General features: G+C 43.2%; 1 protein-coding gene across 3 annotated transcripts in view; it reads left to right on the forward strand.

The window, feature by feature from the left end:
- The window catches only part of NEURL1 (neuralized E3 ubiquitin protein ligase 1), a 153871-nt gene that overhangs the window by 32530 nt on the left and 102986 nt on the right, over positions 1-18355 (forward strand). The gene's annotated exons all lie outside the window — the stretch shown is intronic.

Raw genomic sequence — 18355 nt, forward strand, 5'->3', positions numbered from 1 at the left:
ATTAAGATGCTACAGGTGGAGCAGGAGCACCCTGGTCCTGGTCAGACAGCACACTCCCACACCATTCTGGAGCAGCCAAGCTCTTCACTTCTGCCTGCTTACTCAGACGCGTGGGATGAGCTTTTGTAAATTTGCTCCTTTTTTAAGCTTTCCTTACTAAGGCTCTTAATTGACAGTCAGAACCATGAGTTTATTCCCCCTTTACACCCACCTTTCCCTTTAAAACTCCCACTTGCAGAGAGAACAGTAATTACAGATGCCTTTGAATCACTTTGCTCTCTCTGTAAACACATTGCCTGACATCTGGCATATTTTGAAGTTTTGATTGAATCTCGATCATTCCTGTAAATAGGCTGCGTGTGTGTCATACCTCAGTGCCAGTAAATAGATGTCTCTGCCTGCACAGACTGAATGGGAGATGCTCTCCCGGGTCACTCCATGGTTGGCAGAATCTGGAGGATGGATGCCCCTGGGGCTGAACCTGTGAAATAAGGACTCTTTCAAGAAGAGTGGGAGGGCATGCTCATGACTATGTTGGCGTACTGTTAGGATCCTGGTAGGAACAGATCATAAAATGGATAAACAATGTGTATGGAAGAGACAAAATCAAGTCAGTTTTGAGGGAAGCCTTGTTCTTGGTTCTCAGATACGTATGGGCTTGAAACTTACAGTATCTTTTCCAGATTTGAAAACTTTTTCTGTGAACAGAAGTTCCTTCTTAGTGCAGTAGGAAGCTCTATAGTTTCCATGTTGGTTCAGTACGAGCCAGGTGCTAAAACAGGTTGTATTTTTGCAAACTGGGAGATACTCTGTGGAGTTCCCCACCCTGTTGTATAGTTTAAAAGAAAACAAAAAGCTTATAGCCTAATGGTGAGGAAGTTGTAATGTATAGCATGAAATTCAAAGCTAATGACATGAGGGCCAGGTGAATGAACCTGGCTTTGAATGCAAATGTGAAGTCAACTTGAAATAGGAACCTGGTTAGTTAATGTCAATGGGCTTAAGCTGGCATTTTCCTTCTCCCTGTAGCCAAATGTGGATATAAAATCATTAAAAGAGGATATGCTCACCACTTGCTGCTGAGGTGGAAGATTTATTGCTAACTTCCAAGCAGAGGGAGGTGAAGTGATTGGTCAGGGATCGCAGAGGAAGGTTAGAAGGATCAGGAGCTGACCCAGATATCCTGAGATCTCTTTTGACTTTTAGGCTGTACTGGGGAAAGCAAATTTTCTGTGCTTACTATAGGAACCGATGGTGGAAAAAATGTTTTACATTTGGTGTAAACACGGTTCATTTTCCATGCTTCGTGTCTGTACAAGTCTTGTGACAAAGAATGAAATTTGTTATGAAGGGCTGTAATTCTTACACACTGGAGGGGAAAGGAATGAAATATTTCCCTTAATCTCTATAGCATATTCCATATTTTCCTTGCTTTGGTTACATTTTTGTGAGGCGAACTATGAATTCCCTTGCCTATTATTAATTTATTGTTACTGGAACATAATAGTGCAGAACGCAGTTCATCCAGGAAAAAGCTTCAACAGGGAGTGAGTCATGGATGGTAATAAACTTCCGTCCCTCTCCATAGACCATAGGACTGTTTAGAAAAATGTTTTTGCCATGATTCCTGAATTGCTTGTGCTTTGTGCAGCAGCTGGTAGAGATAAAACTGAGCAGAGCTGGGCAGACTCCCTGTCTCCCCTCTATTACTATAGCATGTTTCTGAATCATACGCAAAAAAATGTTTTTGGTATGTAAAAGTGACTTTAGAAAAGCAATTCTGACTTGAAAACAGCCAGCGCTGCAGAGAGGATACATTCTCGGAGCATGATATCGAGTGTGAGATCTACCATGCATACGGTGTTCGGGGAGCTGGAAGCGCAGACGTGCGGAGCTGAGCTCTTGCGTGCTGCCCTTGCGTGAGACATGTTATCTGCTGGGAGCCCTGGGGCTGTCAGGAGGCGAACGTGAAATGGATCAGATAGTGCTCTGCAGCTGCTCGGGTTGGGACACGGCTTTGCACGTTGCTGTCTGTAATTTCAGTCTCGTTGGTGTGCAAGGTCTCATCTGCAGAGGGCTGGTTTCGTGTCTGACAGCTGCGTTGTGTGTTCCCTGCTTGGCCGGACCTGGGACCGAGTGCTCCACTCAGGTCCAGGAGAGCCAGATGTGTCTCTGGCTGAGAGGCTGAAAAGGCAGTGTGGTTAGTCACTGGATCGATATTAAGCACCTTGAGGATGTTCATTAGATCTATTAAAAATGGCATTGCTGGGACGTGGAGTGTGTAGGCAGTCCTCAGGTGGAGAGTACTTTCTGTGGCGCAGGCCTTAAGTGCCTGTGGGAAGAATTAAATGCTTGTGATATCACATATCAGCATGAGGGCTGGATTCTGCCCAGCTCATGAGCTGGGGTGCTGTGTGCGCCCAGCAAGCTGCCCCCACCAGGCTAACCGAGCCTTGTGAACATCATGACCAAAGGTTTTGGAGAGGAGCTCCGGCTGGACAGTTGCTCTTCTGGCGAGCAAAGGGGAAGCGGCACCGCACGCACGGTGCTGTGACTGCACCCAGCGTTGCCTCGATAATGCTTTCAAGTCTAGTTTATCATCTGATGTTTTAGCTGGCAGATTTTATGATTCTAGCAAGAGCAATTGCTATTATCCTTCAGGGCATGTTTTCATTGTAAAGCCTACAGCTGGGTGACTTCTTGAGTGCAGTGGCGTTATCTGTAAGGCTGCTTATGGCGGCGCTAACACAATCGATTTTCTTCTTCCACAGTAAAGAAACAAACCGTAATTTCTGGCAGAAGATAATGAGGCATTATTAAATACTTCATCATTTTGATCATTTTTAAGAGATTTTTACCAGATCCTTCTTCATTAGAAATCTCAGTAGACTTCACTTTGGCAAAAAGTATTTCACCCCTTGTTGCTCAGAAGCACAGCACTTCTGAAGCAGAGCGCAGCAGCAGCACCGTGGGCAGGGGTGCGCAGCATCCCCTGGATAAATTGCACGCAGGTGGGCAGGCTGCCCAGGTTCCTGCATTGTCTTCAGCTCTCCTACAGGACCTGTCCTGCTGGAGTATCTCTGGCTCTGTATCTCCTCTGCCAAAAGGAAGAGCGTTTCCTGAATCACTTTGACACTATTGTGAGACTGGGACTGGTGAAGCCTCACAAAAAGAACCACTTGCTTCCCACAACAAACTTTTCAGCATTATCAATACTGAAATTACCAAGCACCTGCCCTACAGTTATGCCTTCTGCTCTGAACATCCCTCGGGTGCCTGTGTACCTGTCCTCGTGGGGCTGTTTCCCTTTTTTGAAACATACTCGCCCCCTTAGTGCCCGATTCTGATGCCTGCCTAAAACGCTGCTGACTTCTCTGAAGCAAATCCTAATTTGTTTTCGTGTAAACAAATTTGAAACTGGGCCACAGTGCTTGGGTTTTGAGATAGCAATGAAGTACATTGTTCACTCTGTCCAGAAACCTTAAATGTTGTAGGTAATGAAGCTGGGCAGCCAAGAGGGTGACTGCTGATGTGACTTCCATCTGTTGGTCTTCTGCTGTTAAGGAATGGGAGCTGCACAGCCCCAGCACATGTATCTGTTGGGGAATGCGTTTTAGGTGCACAGATGCTGTGTTTTTGACCGGCGCTCAGAAGGTGCCATTCCCTGGCTAGCAGTGGCTTAATTTGTTTTGTCATTTATTGTTTAATTCCTACACTGGGACAGGCCAACACAGTATAAACAGGAGAGCAATCAGAGTCACTGTTTGTATTTAAGCTGTTTGAAGTTAATAAAGCAGCAGAAGAATTGTGTACTCCTGTGTTTTACACTTACCTGACAAACCTGAGATGTGGCAGGGGAGCAGTGCGGTGAGATGCAGCGTGGGCAGTGCATTCTCTGCAGTGCTGCCAATGCACACTTGAGCAGTTGTTATAATGTTTGCTTGGGATCACATCTAGCCACAAGACGTCTGGCCTGCAGGCATGGGAAGGGCAGAAGGTAAGAAGACAGAACAACCTTTTCAGCCAGGGCAGAGCTCAGATGTAAAGTTCTTTTCTTGCAGGAAAGAAGGAATTTGAGTAGACACCACTAATTTTTGTAATCACAACCAAATGTTGTATTTGTGCATTCCACTAAAAACAGGGAAAATGGGTTCTGTCCTAATTAATTCTGGATACTTCTAGGTAATGTGGGTGTGTGCTGCCTGGCTTCATTTTTTGATTGTGTAGTTATTGGACATCTGGGACATAAGCTCCTCTGGTTTCTTCCCCGCTAATTTTTGGTTGGGAAAGATAACTTTTTCTTAAATCACGTGTTGCCAATTTAAGCCCCGTGTCCTTGCTTCCCTACAGAAATGGGATGTTGATGTAAGTATGGGCCTTTATCAAACAGGAATTATTTTTGTTGATTCTTTTCTAATTAAGGTGTCTTGTAGCACTTTTCTCTCTTCAGTGACGTGTATGGATTTGCTATATTTTTTATATTCTTCTTGTTTCCTACTTCTGTGATTATCTGATGGCTGCAGCAGGCAATGACCTATCTTTGTTCCCATTCTTGCAGATATTTTTATCCTTTTGAGCTAACATACAGTAATTGCTGTCATTGTCACTGAAAATTAGACATACGAATAGCCATCGTCACTTGTTCTCATTTGCTGCTCATCCTTCTGAATAATGGGTGATGCTCAGATACAGTCAGGGTTTAACACAAAACTCCATTGTAGCCAAGTGGAGAATGATGAGTTTGTGTCCTCAGTGACTTCCTAGTAGATGCATCTCCAGAGTTTACCCAAGTGACCTCAATTCATGTTGTAGGTTCAGGATAGCAGGCATTGGTTTAAAGGGCAGAGAAGCTATCTGCTTTGTCCCAGAACTCTTCTGTTTCAATCAAGGATGGGTTATGCAGGATAGGTGAATAGCGGTAAGCTTGTATCGTCATGAGAAATTGTGGAAAAGGCTTCTTCTGGATATTTGATTTTATCTGTATTTAAGCCGAAGGAATTCTGAGCACTTCTGTGAATAGCAGTTGTGGCATAAGGCAAAATTGCTGTTACTAGCTTAAGCTGGGTTTCCCTCTGCAACAGGGCTCTGAATTGTCTTTTAATGTTGTTTAACACATGCTAAAATCATTGCTTGCTTGTAAATATTTTACTGTTTGAACACACTTTAAAAGGCTCTTAATATTTCGATCTGCACCCTGAAATGTTTTCTGCGTAGCAATTAGAGTGCAGCCAGAGTGCTTCAGTTTAATGGCTTGTGAACTCAAATTGCATTGATACTATTCTCTAACAAGTGTTTCTGTAATTTCCAAGAGCAAAGACCAGTGGAAAGCTAAAATATTCACCATGTTGAAAAATGTCTGTATTTAATCCCAGGACTGTGGAATCTGAAATACCATGTGTGACCCATCAGGACTTAATCTCAGTTGGGAGATGATTAGCTGGATGGTGTAGATTCAGCCTGCCTCAGTTGACTTCAGCAACAATTCTACTTATTAAATAATTTTCTTCCACTAAAATGGATTGGAAATTGCTGTGTTGAGCATACAGCATTTCAGGAGTAATCATCGTGTATCACGCATAATCTGACTGTAATAATCCCAGTCTTCTGCAATGACTCAGTTGTTCATGCTGCCTCTTTCACACCATACCAAATTTACTTTTCATTATTGCTTGACAATATTTTTCAAACGGGCAGGTTTCTCTTCCCCATGAAATTTATTTATTAGGGGTTATTTTCTTCAGGATGTACCAAGCTCGTATCCTTGGAGTCTGCTCTCCTTCTGCTGTCTTCTGCCAGCACCTCTTCCTTATTTATTCTTCCCACTGATTAGATTTTCTAATTAGCGTCTTCTCCTATTTCACTTAAAGCACTGTGGACTTTTAGCATGACATGCCTGGGTATGCACCTGTCCACCAAGAGATGATATGGCTACCTGGGCTTCCTCCCAAATAGAGGTGTTTTCTCAGTAGAACGTAATTACTGTGCCCTTGCTGCTGCTGCCTTCTTCCTGGTGGTTCAGCTGCTTCCACCTGCTAATGGACTTGACTGACAGGATGTGCGTTATTCTCATCAGCTTTTAAGACAATTCCTGGCTTGTAAATTACTTAATTCTATCAAATTCCTCTCGCCCACTTTTTTTGTGTAACTTGAGACTTAACTGATTTCACTTTTCTGAATCAAGACTTTTTCTAAAGCAGCCTTTTTTAATTGTCACTTTTCTGACATCTGGCAAAATATCTCCATCAGTCATACTTTTCCAATAATTCTTTCCCAGCTAATTTTGCTTGTAATTGCTTTCATTTTGGGGAGTTGGGTCTTGTATCATCTGTATTATCCTGTAATTACTGTTTTGAACTTACTATGTTTCACATGCTGAATGCAATCAAGCTGGTGAAGGAGAGCACCTGGCTGCTACTATTTTTATTCTTTAACTCCTCATTCCATGCAAAGATGAGATCTGCTGTGGCATTTCTTCCCTTACTGAAGATGTCAGAAGGAGAATGTTCAAATTGTGCCTTAGCTTCAGTTAAACATTTGAGCCTTACGAAATGTTGCGTGGGAGCTTCTTGCTGATGGCACTGCAGGGTCAGGTGCTCACTGCTGCAGCTCCTGTCTTCCCAAAGCAGCTGCCAGCCAGGCATCTGTCCCCCGTGGGGACCTCCCTTGTCCTTACTGGACTCTGCTGCACCAGCACCTGTTCTCCCCTCTCCCCAGATGACTTTGCAACCTGATAGCATCTGAGATCCCCGCTGCAGATGTGAGGAGCCAAGCACGTGGCTTGTGTTTCCTCACTGCTGCACCAGGAGTGCACAAAACAGTGCTGCATCTGACGGCATCGGGGTAGTTCTGAAATAGCTAGTCGGGAATAACCTTCCTTATGCTTTGCCTCTTGTCCTGGAGAGTCTTCAAATACTCAAGTTATTTGGTGAAGTAACCTACTTGTCTTGATCTCTCTGTATTGATTATCCTTTGCGTGGTAATTAAGTTGCCATTTAAGACAGGCTGTTCGTGCTGTGATGCTTCAGAAATGGATGCTGCTAACAAACCTTCCCCCAGGAATAGATTTACCTCCACAATGAGGGAAGCTATAGCGTTTTACTGCACGTTTCATCGGACTGAGAGCTTGGACATTACCAATTAGTGTGACTCGCTTGCTGGGGGGAGGGAGGGGTAATTAGTTAAGTAACTGGTTATGTGCCCATGCCTTCAAACCTTTAACTGGATCAATGACCTAACCTAGCACAGCAATTCCTAATTCCTTTATGAAACCTTGTGCAGAAGCTGGACTCCATCCAGTTCAAGAAGCTGCTGCTTTTCATTAGTGGCTATCTAAGAAAGCCACTAAGAGCAGCCTTTAGAATTAGTGTCAAGAGTGACGTTAAAGGAATATTTGTTCTTATTTGAGGTGTGATAAATCATTTTAAAAGCGATGAACTGGCCAAAGAAAAATCTCTCAATCGATCAGGTGCATGCAGCAGCCCTCTGCCTATGATATTGATTTTGCCCTGAACAGCTAAGCTCTAAAGCAAAGATACAAGGTGTGACTGCTAGAGACATCGAAGAGATGATTTTCAGGAAACTGATTTCTTGAATGCACTTAAAACCTGATAATTAACAACTGTATCAATAGCTATATTTGAAAAGAAGATAATCTGAAAAATGCCTAGTTGTGGTTTTGTAGTGGTTTCATGTCCGAGGGAGGGTAAGTTCATATAGTTATTTAAAGGAAGCAATTTTTGAGTGAAATCTGCAGACAGGTGGCTGCAGTAAGTTAGACCGGTAGACCAGATCTGGAAGCACTTTTACTCACGAGGAACTCAAAACCATCTTGATCATAACATTTGAGAAATAGTTCAGAATTGGCAGATGTGGCTCAGTAAAAAGAACAGGATGATGCTTCTTGAAAAGAAGAATTTGTGGGTGCAGATAAATTAGCGTGACGTGGATCTGAGAGGCAAGCTCAGCGAGAAGTGGCGTGGTCCTGCTGCAGGAGAAGGAAGCCTTTTTCCCAAGGGAAGTGACGGAAACCCCCTTGTTGGACTGGGACAGGCTATGACAGCGTGTCCGGTTTTGTCCCGCATGCTTTGCGAAAGATGTAGAAACTTAACAGAGCCCAGAGGAGACAAACAAGAACAATGAGGATGTGGGAGCAGTTTCCAATGAGAATATTTGAAGGAAGTGGCTTAATTTCCTTGGGGAGGTGAAGGGAGGTGAAGGCTTCCTTTGAGAAGGCTGTGGCAGAGCAAAGCAATCCCCTGCCTTTCTTCAAGAGTAGGAGAGGGGCAATCACCTTTGGAGCATTTCAGTCAAATATTTGGGAGAAACTTCTACAGATCAGCACAGGTAATGCTAGGAGTTGTTACTGCAGGAGAAATCTGTTTCAAGGCAGGTTTTAGTGACAAGTCAGGCAACATCCACCAGGCTCAGCTCCTTGTGCCTTGGGCATCCATCTGTCCCCGCTTCCTCGCCTCTGTCCCCCCACCCGTTGTACATCCAGGCCAGTCCTCCTGGTGAGGACAGACTGAGTCCTGATGGACAGAGCCCTTCACTAATCCATGCGCCAGGTACACTGCAATGGTGCCAGTGGCACAAGCAAGCATGCGGTGGTTTCATCCTGACCTCGTGGGACCACCTTGGGGGTGAAAGGGCATTCAATCCTGCGGAGGAATATTGTATTACAGGATTAGGATCGGTTTGTGTAGGGGCTAAGTGAGCAATCCTGGACTTCTTTCAAGAGGCCGTAGCTGTCATCTAAATTGTAACTCCAGCAATAAAACCTAAACAGTGAAAAAGCCCCTATCTGTAAAAGTTATAAAAGCAACTTATAGACACCTTGTTGATCTTACCTCTTGCTAACAGAAAAGAGGAAAAATGAAGTTGACCGGGCTGCATATATTGTAGTGTTCAAGTAGCTGAAAAAACTCCTCAGGCTTTAGGTCCTGTCTTAGCGGATTTGTTTTCCTTTCCTCTTCATTTTAGATGTACTGGGTTGGTACAATTTCATACCTCTGTGTGACATAATTATTTCTGTCTCTGAGACAGGATGTATATTAGGAAAAACACTTCAGAGCTGAGCTTTAAGGTTTGTTTAACTCATTTAAGCTGCTAAATAATTAGTCAAATGTTCACAGGTTTTGAACACACCACAGTCCTCTTAAATCCCCTCTGAAGCCCCAGGAGTTCGACTACTCAGTGACATCCAGCCTGCTGTGAATATCCAGCCCCGAAAATTAGGCCTATTTGTTTGTTTACTGAGTGGTGCAAGTGTAGTGCAATGGATGAAGCCAATTACTGAGCTATCTGAATACAACTGATTTGTTGCTCACCCTCCACCTGTATCCAGCCCCTGTTCTTTGTGAGCATCTGTGCTGTGTTGCAATATGGGAACAAGTCAGGACTGGGCAGAAATGAGCTTTGTGAGAGCAGATAAGAGCGACTTGTGCGGGAGCGGCAGATGTGACTGTTCTCTGCAAAGTAGATGATTCCTTAATCCTCTTAAGGACAGTCTCAGTAAAATCCCCTTTGTGACATTAGGCACAGCTCCGGGCCAGGTGGCCTCAGCTTCTGTCACTGGCTCTGTGAGCTGCTTTGTTCTGAGAAAACGCTGCTGTGAAAAGCCACCATAAAAACAGCGGAGCTGCCAGGTGTGCTGCAAGGTTTGGGATGACAACAAACCTCATACAGCAAGTCCTTGGAGTACAGCTTGGAGGTCCTGTTTGCTTCCAGGTCCTTGGAGACTGTGGGTGGTAGAGATGCTGAGTGCCATTTCTAGCAGCTATGTATATTAAAAAATTGTAAAATAACATGAAAAATTAAAAAAGGATGGCAGTACGGGGTGAGGGATGAGTGAGAGAGTACAGGAAAAGCCTAGTGGTGGATGTGTTGTGAACTGACCTGGCACAAGGAATACTTTGCAGCTCCCTCTGTCTTTCTCCAGGGACAATTGCTCCTCTCACTTAAGCTGTGTAGTTGCAAAGAAAAGTATTTCCCTGTGGCTGGACTGAAAATAGCATGGTGAAGAAAAATGAATGGCTGGGGTTGGGCTGGTGGTCAGATGCCTGCAATCACTTCCCTGCCATAAACTTTGTGACCTTGGACAAAATATTTTGTACTGGAACATGCAAAGTACCCCAACTCTGTACCCCAAACCCAAGCTCCATCCCATTGCTTTACTTCTCCAGTGCCTGCCACCCTCTTCCCTCCCCCATCTCCTTGTACCATATTCAACCACCAAAATCTGTATTTTGAACATTCCTCCCAAACCCATCTCATTAGCTGCTATGAGGAGTGGTGAAGGCCATGTATGAATGCCATATGGCACCTTCATATTTGTAGCATAACACTGAAATTACTGTGAGGAAAAATGGCTTTGAGATTGTTGTTTTCCTTTCAGTTTGGTAGATGCCACTATTTCTGTCCTCGTTTTAATTGGCCAAAGAATTTTGGTAAGCCAAAATTCATCTTTGGAATGACACAAAATACGTTGTGGGAGCACATCAAAGCTGCCAAGTTCTCTGGATTTTGGTGAAAATAATTTTGGAGGGTACAGTACTGAGGTTTTCACTTGGGCAAATATCCCACTGACTCATTCAAGACTATCGTGTTGAAGTCCTCACAAGGAGATTACGAAAAGGTCTGAAACTACATGTTTCTATAACACATTTTTGTATGTCTAAAATGGCTGATATTAGCTCTATTTCATTTTTTTCTGGTTTATTTTTTATTTTACCATTTTGGTTCAAATGTTGTAAAAAGACCCTTCCTGACATCAGGAAAAAGGCAAAAGTTTCTGGCCTTGCTTCCTTTGTATGAGATGGTGATAGCAGGTTCTAAAGTTGCTGGTAGTAACAACATCAGAAAGACAAATAATTTTTTTTAGTCCAATTAAACAGTGGCTTTTCTGCAGTGATGTGTGCCACCCTCACTCAGCCCTTGTGACTCAAGGTTCAATTGATAAAGCAGCTGGGACACTGGAGGCATTTTTAGCTCGGAAGACATTTGACACTGCGGGATTAGTTAACTTCTACAGATTATACGAATAGCATGTAAGAAGGAAGATGTCAGTTCACAAAGCAAATTCCAGATACAGGTTGTGATTTGCTTGCTCTTTTGTGAGTTTGAAGAATTGTATGCATTTTGGATGAGCCTTCTTCGTAACTGTGTCCTAGCAACCTGTTGGAAGGCCAGGGTCTGCCATGGAAGTGTGGCTCCGTGATTCAATCATTCCAGCAAGAACAAGGTGCCCTCGAAGGGTATTTGTCTCTGATCGGTATTGTTCACCAGTGAAACTGGTCTTTACGAAAAGAAACTGCATGAAGGAAAAGAGTCTGGGGTCCGAGCTTTCAGGTACTGAAGCAAGCATTTGACTTAGGAAGGTCGCCCACCTTTGGACCTGCTCCTGGCTCAGCCCCTGCCTTTGAGGAATGTCAGTCTTTCTGGGCTTGGGTCCGTTTCATGAATAGGTAAAAGGTTAAGTAAGGAAGAAAAAATAATAAGGCAGTGCTTGCATCGAGTTAGCTTTTAACAGACTATAAGGCACAGGACTGCTGCAGCATTACATACTTTTATTTTTTTGGCTTCAGTGGTGCTACTCTGCATTTCTACTGGTGTAAAGAAGATCTGAATCTCTCCTCTTGGCTGCTCCACTTCAGCAATTGATTCTAAATCAGCCTTGCTATCCAAACATGCAGAATTAAAGATTTGTTACTAATTATGTAGCTGCAATTCCTGACTATTTTTCTTCCTAGTTTAGTCAAAATCTTTCTGACATTTAGCAGATTGACATTCTCTTAGCATCTCCACAACAATCTGTCCACTTTGTTTAAGAAGGCAACGTTTTTGGAAGAAACTGCAGCATCTCTGTTGGAAACTCAAGTACCTGGCAAGATACTTGTTGAGCTGGCCAAGTTCTGCTGCTGAGCTTAGTGATAGCAATGGGCAATCATGTGACATGTTTTTTCAGCTGCCTTAGGGTTCACCTTTTTGTTTTCTGATAGAAAACTAGTGAAAAAGTGGCTTGGAGTGATGGACCACAGCAAGAGCATGGTTGCCTTAGATAGTTTCTCTGCGGTGCTGACTGTTCTCTTTGGTGAGAGGTGATTGATTCCAGCATGACGCTTGGTCAAATTTCTAGTTTGTTTGTACGTTTCCTCATTCCTGGGGTGTGGATAATGACTGCTTGCTGGTCAGACATTGTCACCAATGCTCAGGAAATGCTTGACTCACCTCACTGGAGGTATAAAATGCTGGATGATGGTTCTTGTTCCCAGAGCTTTGGAGAGGAAGGTTTCCATATTAAAGCTGTCACTTCATGGCTGTATTTTAAGGCACTCCCTACTCAAGAACTAAACCTCTCTCCTAGGCTAATTGTAGTCAGAGACCAAGTAATAGCTACAGAACAGCAATCATCACTCTGAAAATAACCATGATAGTTGAACAACTGACACCTTACCTGGGGTCTCCCAGCTCCACCTGGGGGTTGCATTTCTCCAGCCACCCAGACGGCTTTCTTCACTGGTGTCTGTCAGTGCCCTGAGAGTCTCCTTACACGATTTGTTGTGCCACTTGGATAGTTTGGCTCTGCTCTTGATTTCCACCAGCTAGTGGTGAAGAGACCTGTCAAAGAGCCTTAACAACCGTGAAAGCACTTTCAGGTGTATAGAAATATGTAAGAGGCATTCATTCTCTCTGGTTGTCTGCTCTGTGCAGCACTCTAAGATACTTACACCTGATGCATCCCACATTTCAAAGTGATCGTGCTGACCTTCTCTGCCTGTGCAGATCATGATGGGGATGAATACATGATGCGTGCTCAACATGAGGCTCAGCTTTTTTGTTCATTATGTTCTTTATTGCAGTAGTTAAGTGGCTGCAGGCAATATTCCATCTTTTGGGGCAGATTGGTTCTTGCAAGATCAGCTGTGCTTGTTGTGGACAAGACAATTGGTTTGTGTGTCTTTTTTACATAACATATTGCACTGCAGTGGTTGCTTTCTGTTGTACTTGATGACAGGTACTGAATTCCAGGTTAGCCATACAGAAGTGTGCACTATTTTTGCTACAGTCTTTTCCAGCCAGTACTGAAACGTGGTGGTGACTTTGGGTGTTACTAGCTGATCCTATAAGGGTTACTCAAAGTTCAGCCTTTTAGCAGATACTTAGCTTATCTGTACTTGTCCCTATTGGAAGATCACTGTTTATTCTCATTTTGAGGTCCATGATTTGGATAGCTTTTTACACATTGCTCATTATAAATTATACTTAGTGTGTTTCCATTTGGCCTGGATTCCTTTCTCTTTAAAAGCTTATTCCAGGATTTGTTCACTATCTGTTTCATATTCAAGTGGCCCTTTTATAACCTCAGTGAGAATTTACATGTAATTTAAAGCCTTGTGTCCAGTTTCAGTTTACAGTCCGCTTTCATTTATGGTACAAGAACAGACTTTGTTCTGCTGTAGACACAGCAATTAAATCAGTATTGTTGGAAAAGCTGTGAGGACTTGGTTACAGAGACAGCTTACTGGCAAACTGGTCTCTGCCTTAATTTCAGAAATGACAATGGAGAAAATACGAGGGCTGTGCTGAGCCAGACCATCAGTGACAACAGTAGCCATCAATATCTCTCAACAAAGTATTTACTGATGGACCCCCACTCCCCAAGACTTTGGGGTTTAAAAAAAATAAAAAATGCTGGAGTAGATAAGGAAGTCCTTCCCTAAAAGCCCTGGGCTCTTTGACTCATCTAAAAGATAAGTTCTTTGTTCTTGGTTGAAGAGGGCTTATGACTTGCTCAGGCATTGCTTACTCTGGCTGCTGCTTTGCTGTCTAAGAGGTCATCTATTAAGTAGTATGCTGGCAGAAACTTATACTCTTTTATATAGCACTTGTCATTTGAAGATCTCCAAATCTATCCAAAGTGGAGGAAATTTATCATCTCTATTTTGTAAATTTAGCAACTAGAAACAGGCATTCAAGGTCAGAAAACCATTGCCAGAGCTGGAAATAGAGCTCAACTCTTTTGAGTTGTATTTTCTGATCTTACTAAGAGCTAGATCACAAACGTGGAAAGGAAAACCGTTCTTAAAACCACAATTATTAATTTACTTCTGAAGCTATCTTCTGTTGAAATTTCTAGGCTGCCATAGTCTTTGTCATTCTCTTGTATGGGTAAATAAAAGTTGTTTGTACAGTGTAAACCAAAACATTGCTTTACACACAGTGGCAGTAAACCATCACATAGCTTAGGAATTCGAGTGCGTGCTCTGGGAGGGGTTGGGTTGCCTGGGTCAGCATTATCCGGTAATGCTGTGTTAGCTATGGCGATGTGCCCCAAGGGATGGGGATTGCCTACCAGTAACTGTGCAGAGCCTGGGAAGATGATGCCTTCTTCCTGCTTTGATCTCCAAGATGTTGCTGAAATGTAAATGGTAAATAACATATTTAGGTGCAAAGGCAGTGAACTTGTAAGAAGCATGCAGAAAATCCTCATGTTGCAGCAACCAGTGAACCTGCTGTTTTCTTGCTTTCTCAAGTCTTTTACACAAGCTGTATCACTGGGAAGTAAGGAAGCACATGCAAACCTATACTGGAACTAAATATAAGAGGGAAAATATTTTTCGAAGAAGCAGAAGAGTTGGAGGGACTTTGTTCTCTGTATGCAACTGGCTTGGAGAACACTACTGCTTCTTTTAAAAATACCAGCTGCTGACTTGTTGTGCAAGGCAGTGTCTTCCTGCGAAAGACAGTCTCCTAAATTCCACAAGTCCACTGATGGAGAAAAGGGAAATTTTCATCCTTACCTCTGGTGAAGTCATCTCCTTTCTGTGAATCACAATTCATCTATGCTAGAGGTGGCCGAAGCCTCAAAATAGCGAAAATGTTTCAGTTGTATCTATGTTCTTAAATTGATCCCCATCACTGCATTCAAACATCTGTTCCCTGGGGAAGACCATTTGCTTCAGTATTTTGATTTGGAAATTGCACTGACATAAATAGACAGCAACATCAGATTCAGCATCTTGAATGCACTTTTCAGTCTCTGCATATCTTCAGGCTATCTATTAAGAAAAAAAAAATTTGAAAGTATTTCCAGTGAATTCACTAAGATGCCAAGTCATTTAAATTCTCAGCCTTTTTTAGCCATTGTTGTTACCAGACGTTTATATAATGGCACAAAGAAATACCGATTCCCATCTCCCCCTCCACATTCACCCCAGCATGTAGCCTGGTAGGCTTGAGGACAGCAACTTAATGGGATCCTTTTGTTAAAATGGGCAAGTCACCTCTGAAACGGAAGGTGCCCTGATCTGATTCGAGATGGTCTTTTCTGGTTTTGTGGAATAATACAAGAAAACAGTTCAGTGTCACGTTGACACAGCAGGCAACTTTAGAAATCCCTGGACTAGTGTATGTCCAGTGACCGGTGCACCCAGCACTGCTAAGAGCAGCTGAGAGAGAGCCTACCTCTTGCTTTTTGTCTGTGGCAGCACTGGAAGTCTTTTTCTAATTCTGAAATGAGAAGTAAATGAGTGCTAAAGACCATTTGGGCAAGCTGCTGCTGAAATGCAGTGATTAAAAAAAAAAAAATAATCCTGAAAGGTCAGTTAACCTAAAGCAATGGGGAAATGTCTGCTGTGTTTTGCTGTGAGATGCCCAAGTGGGCTTGTGTTAGACTGCTTGCAGAAGGGCTGGTCATCTTGTTGTGTTGGGATAGTCTTTTCTGTTTTACAGCACACACCCTAAAAGTCTGTCTTCCAGTATCTGTTAGTTTTTTAAGGTTCTTTTTTCAGTTTTGCATACGAAGGAAAGGTTGCTGATACAGGACACAGTCAAAATGAGATCTGGATGATCTGATGGGAGAAGGGATTTTAAAGTAGAATGCTTTGAAACTCTTTGATTAATAACTACTAAACTCCAAAATCCTATGGGCAGTTCAGATGCTTCCTTAGGGGTTAAACATTGCTCAAATTCCCTTTGATTATCCTCATTATGAGCAGGCCTGAAGATTGCTAGGGTTGTTACAGCAGTGCAACCAACCATGACCAGATTTCATGCTCATATTTTCAAGCTTAAAAACTGTCTGGAAACCAAACAAAACCATTCTGTGTCATCCAGAGTGTTGAAAGCCTTTAGGATCATCAAGGATGATGTTCACTGTCCCTCCTTTAGTGAGTATTTTACAATTTACCAGTAGCATCTCTTTGAAAAACTTTATTGTTCATGTCCTGCTGAAGGGCTCTGCTCACCTGATGTGCAGGGATCTTCAAAGCTTTGAAGGACTGATATCACACACTAGAAGTCATGTAGATGCAAGATGTAGCAGAGGTTTTTGGCAGATGGGGAAGGTGACGAAGGCTGCAGTAACAGCACTGACAGTCCCTTTCCTTGGATTCTGCTGGGGCTGGATCAGACAGTCTCTTTATATATTTATGGCTGATTTTAATTCTGCAGCACTGCTCCTCTCAAGGTGGATGTTGTAAGCAATATTGAACAAATTTAGGACAAAGTTATGTGCAGTGCTATAACTGGATTTTTGTACTGATTAACTTCCAACTCCAGAAGTGCGTATGTATTTGTAAGGTACTGAGTACCTTGGTCTCTTAAGCTGTGAAACATTTAGCACCTGTGGGATCTAACAAAACATAACTGTTTTTCTCTCTGGCACATGTTCTTCTCTTTTCTATGAAAGTGTGTGAAATAACTCAGTTCAGAGAATGGCTTGGGGTCTATTCTGGTTGTAGAAATAAGGCAGGTGTTTTTTGTAGGTGCTGTTATCTCCCTGTTCTGCCCCTCTAACTTACTGCTCATTTACCAAATGAAGCTCCTGGGCTAGAGACTGTCTGTGACAGAGGTACTCACCCCAGAGGTACAGAGATACTTTCTTTTTCCTGCCACAAGCTTTTAAATCTCATCTAAGAGCCCAGCTCAGCAGGATTCAGCATCCTCAGGATTTGGAGCATAAGGCTGGTCTCCTGGGCACACCAGGGCATCACCCTGCAGCCTGTCCTCAACCCCAAGTCTTCCTGTACTGTCTCTGTAGGCACTTAGGTTCCCCCATATTACTGCTGTTGGCAGCACAGCCCCATCTTACAGGCAATATAGCAAAGAGAAGACTCTACTGAGCTTGTGATTGTATCACCTCCAGGCAGATTAGTTCATGAAAAGTATCACTAAACTCCCTAACTTGTTTGCAGGGAGAAATAATAAGGATGCAAGCCAGGGATGTGCATCTGCAAGCAGGCTCCCTATGCTGTCTTGCAGTGTCATCCAGGGGCTGTTCAAAATGAAAATTGCTCATGTGGTTTTATGCTAGTGTGTATTTGAGAAACCTGAACTAAACCAGGTGAGAGATGTTTGAGAGATTAAAATATTGCTAGGCTGGGCAGTGCTGAGGGTGGCCTTTCTGCATCCTCCACTTAGGCAGTGGGATACTTCCTGCAGTCTGCTTGCAGATGCTACCCTCTGCTTGGCAGGCTGCGCAGTGAAAGCTTGCTGTCTCAGGCTCTTTCCAAAAGTCTGAGGTGTCAGATTGCAGCAATGTTAACAGTGAAAGGAAGGGTGTCAATAAACCTAATACCCACTTGATCTTTATGTTTACATACTAGGGTTGCACATTTTTGCCTCTGTAGACCAAGTGCATTGCATGTACAGTGGTTATGTCCCTCTTTCTCCCACGAAGATCCCACCTTTTTTTCCTCTGTTTTGGAAGCTCCCTGCATACATAGCCTCACATAAGGGTTATGGGGACTTCTGAACAATATTTTTCTTTCCTTGCTCTGGGCTCTCCATATCCCATGCCCCGTTTCCCACTGGAAACGTTTCTGCAGTTTCCCCGTTTCAGCAGTCTCTGTGGCCACTTTTCTCTCTGTGGCAAATCATGTAACTTGTGATTTTTTAATAAACTTTCTAGGGCTACGGGACAGAAGTGAGATGAAGAGTAGTCATGACCACCGTTACCTGTTCCTTTCATCTGCAGGTGATTACAAAAGCAGCAGCAGTTGGGTGCAGAACAGCCGTGTGCCTCGTGTTTTCTCCTTAGAATTTTTTTCTTTTCCCTGATTGTCCCCTCAGAAGTAGATAGCTGTCTGCTTCCTGACACCTGGGAGATCATTTGGCAATGGGTCCAGTGGGGTGTTGCAAGGCTGTTGTGCTAAAAGACAGCAAACAAATTGCTCGTGATTTGAGCAGGATAACGTGCATTTTGAGCCAGGAAAACTTATCCATGTGTTGTCCACTCAGGCATCCCAGACAGGCATGGGTTCTTGGGAGTAGTTCTGGTGCAGTTTACAGCAATCTCCATCTATTGATCAGCAGCTGACCGAGGGATCTATTCCTCTTATTTATCTAGCTGTGGCAG

This window comes from Anser anser, assembly GCF_964211835.1.
Source record: "Anser anser genome assembly, chromosome: 7".
Taxonomy (NCBI): domain Eukaryota; kingdom Metazoa; phylum Chordata; class Aves; order Anseriformes; family Anatidae; genus Anser; species Anser anser.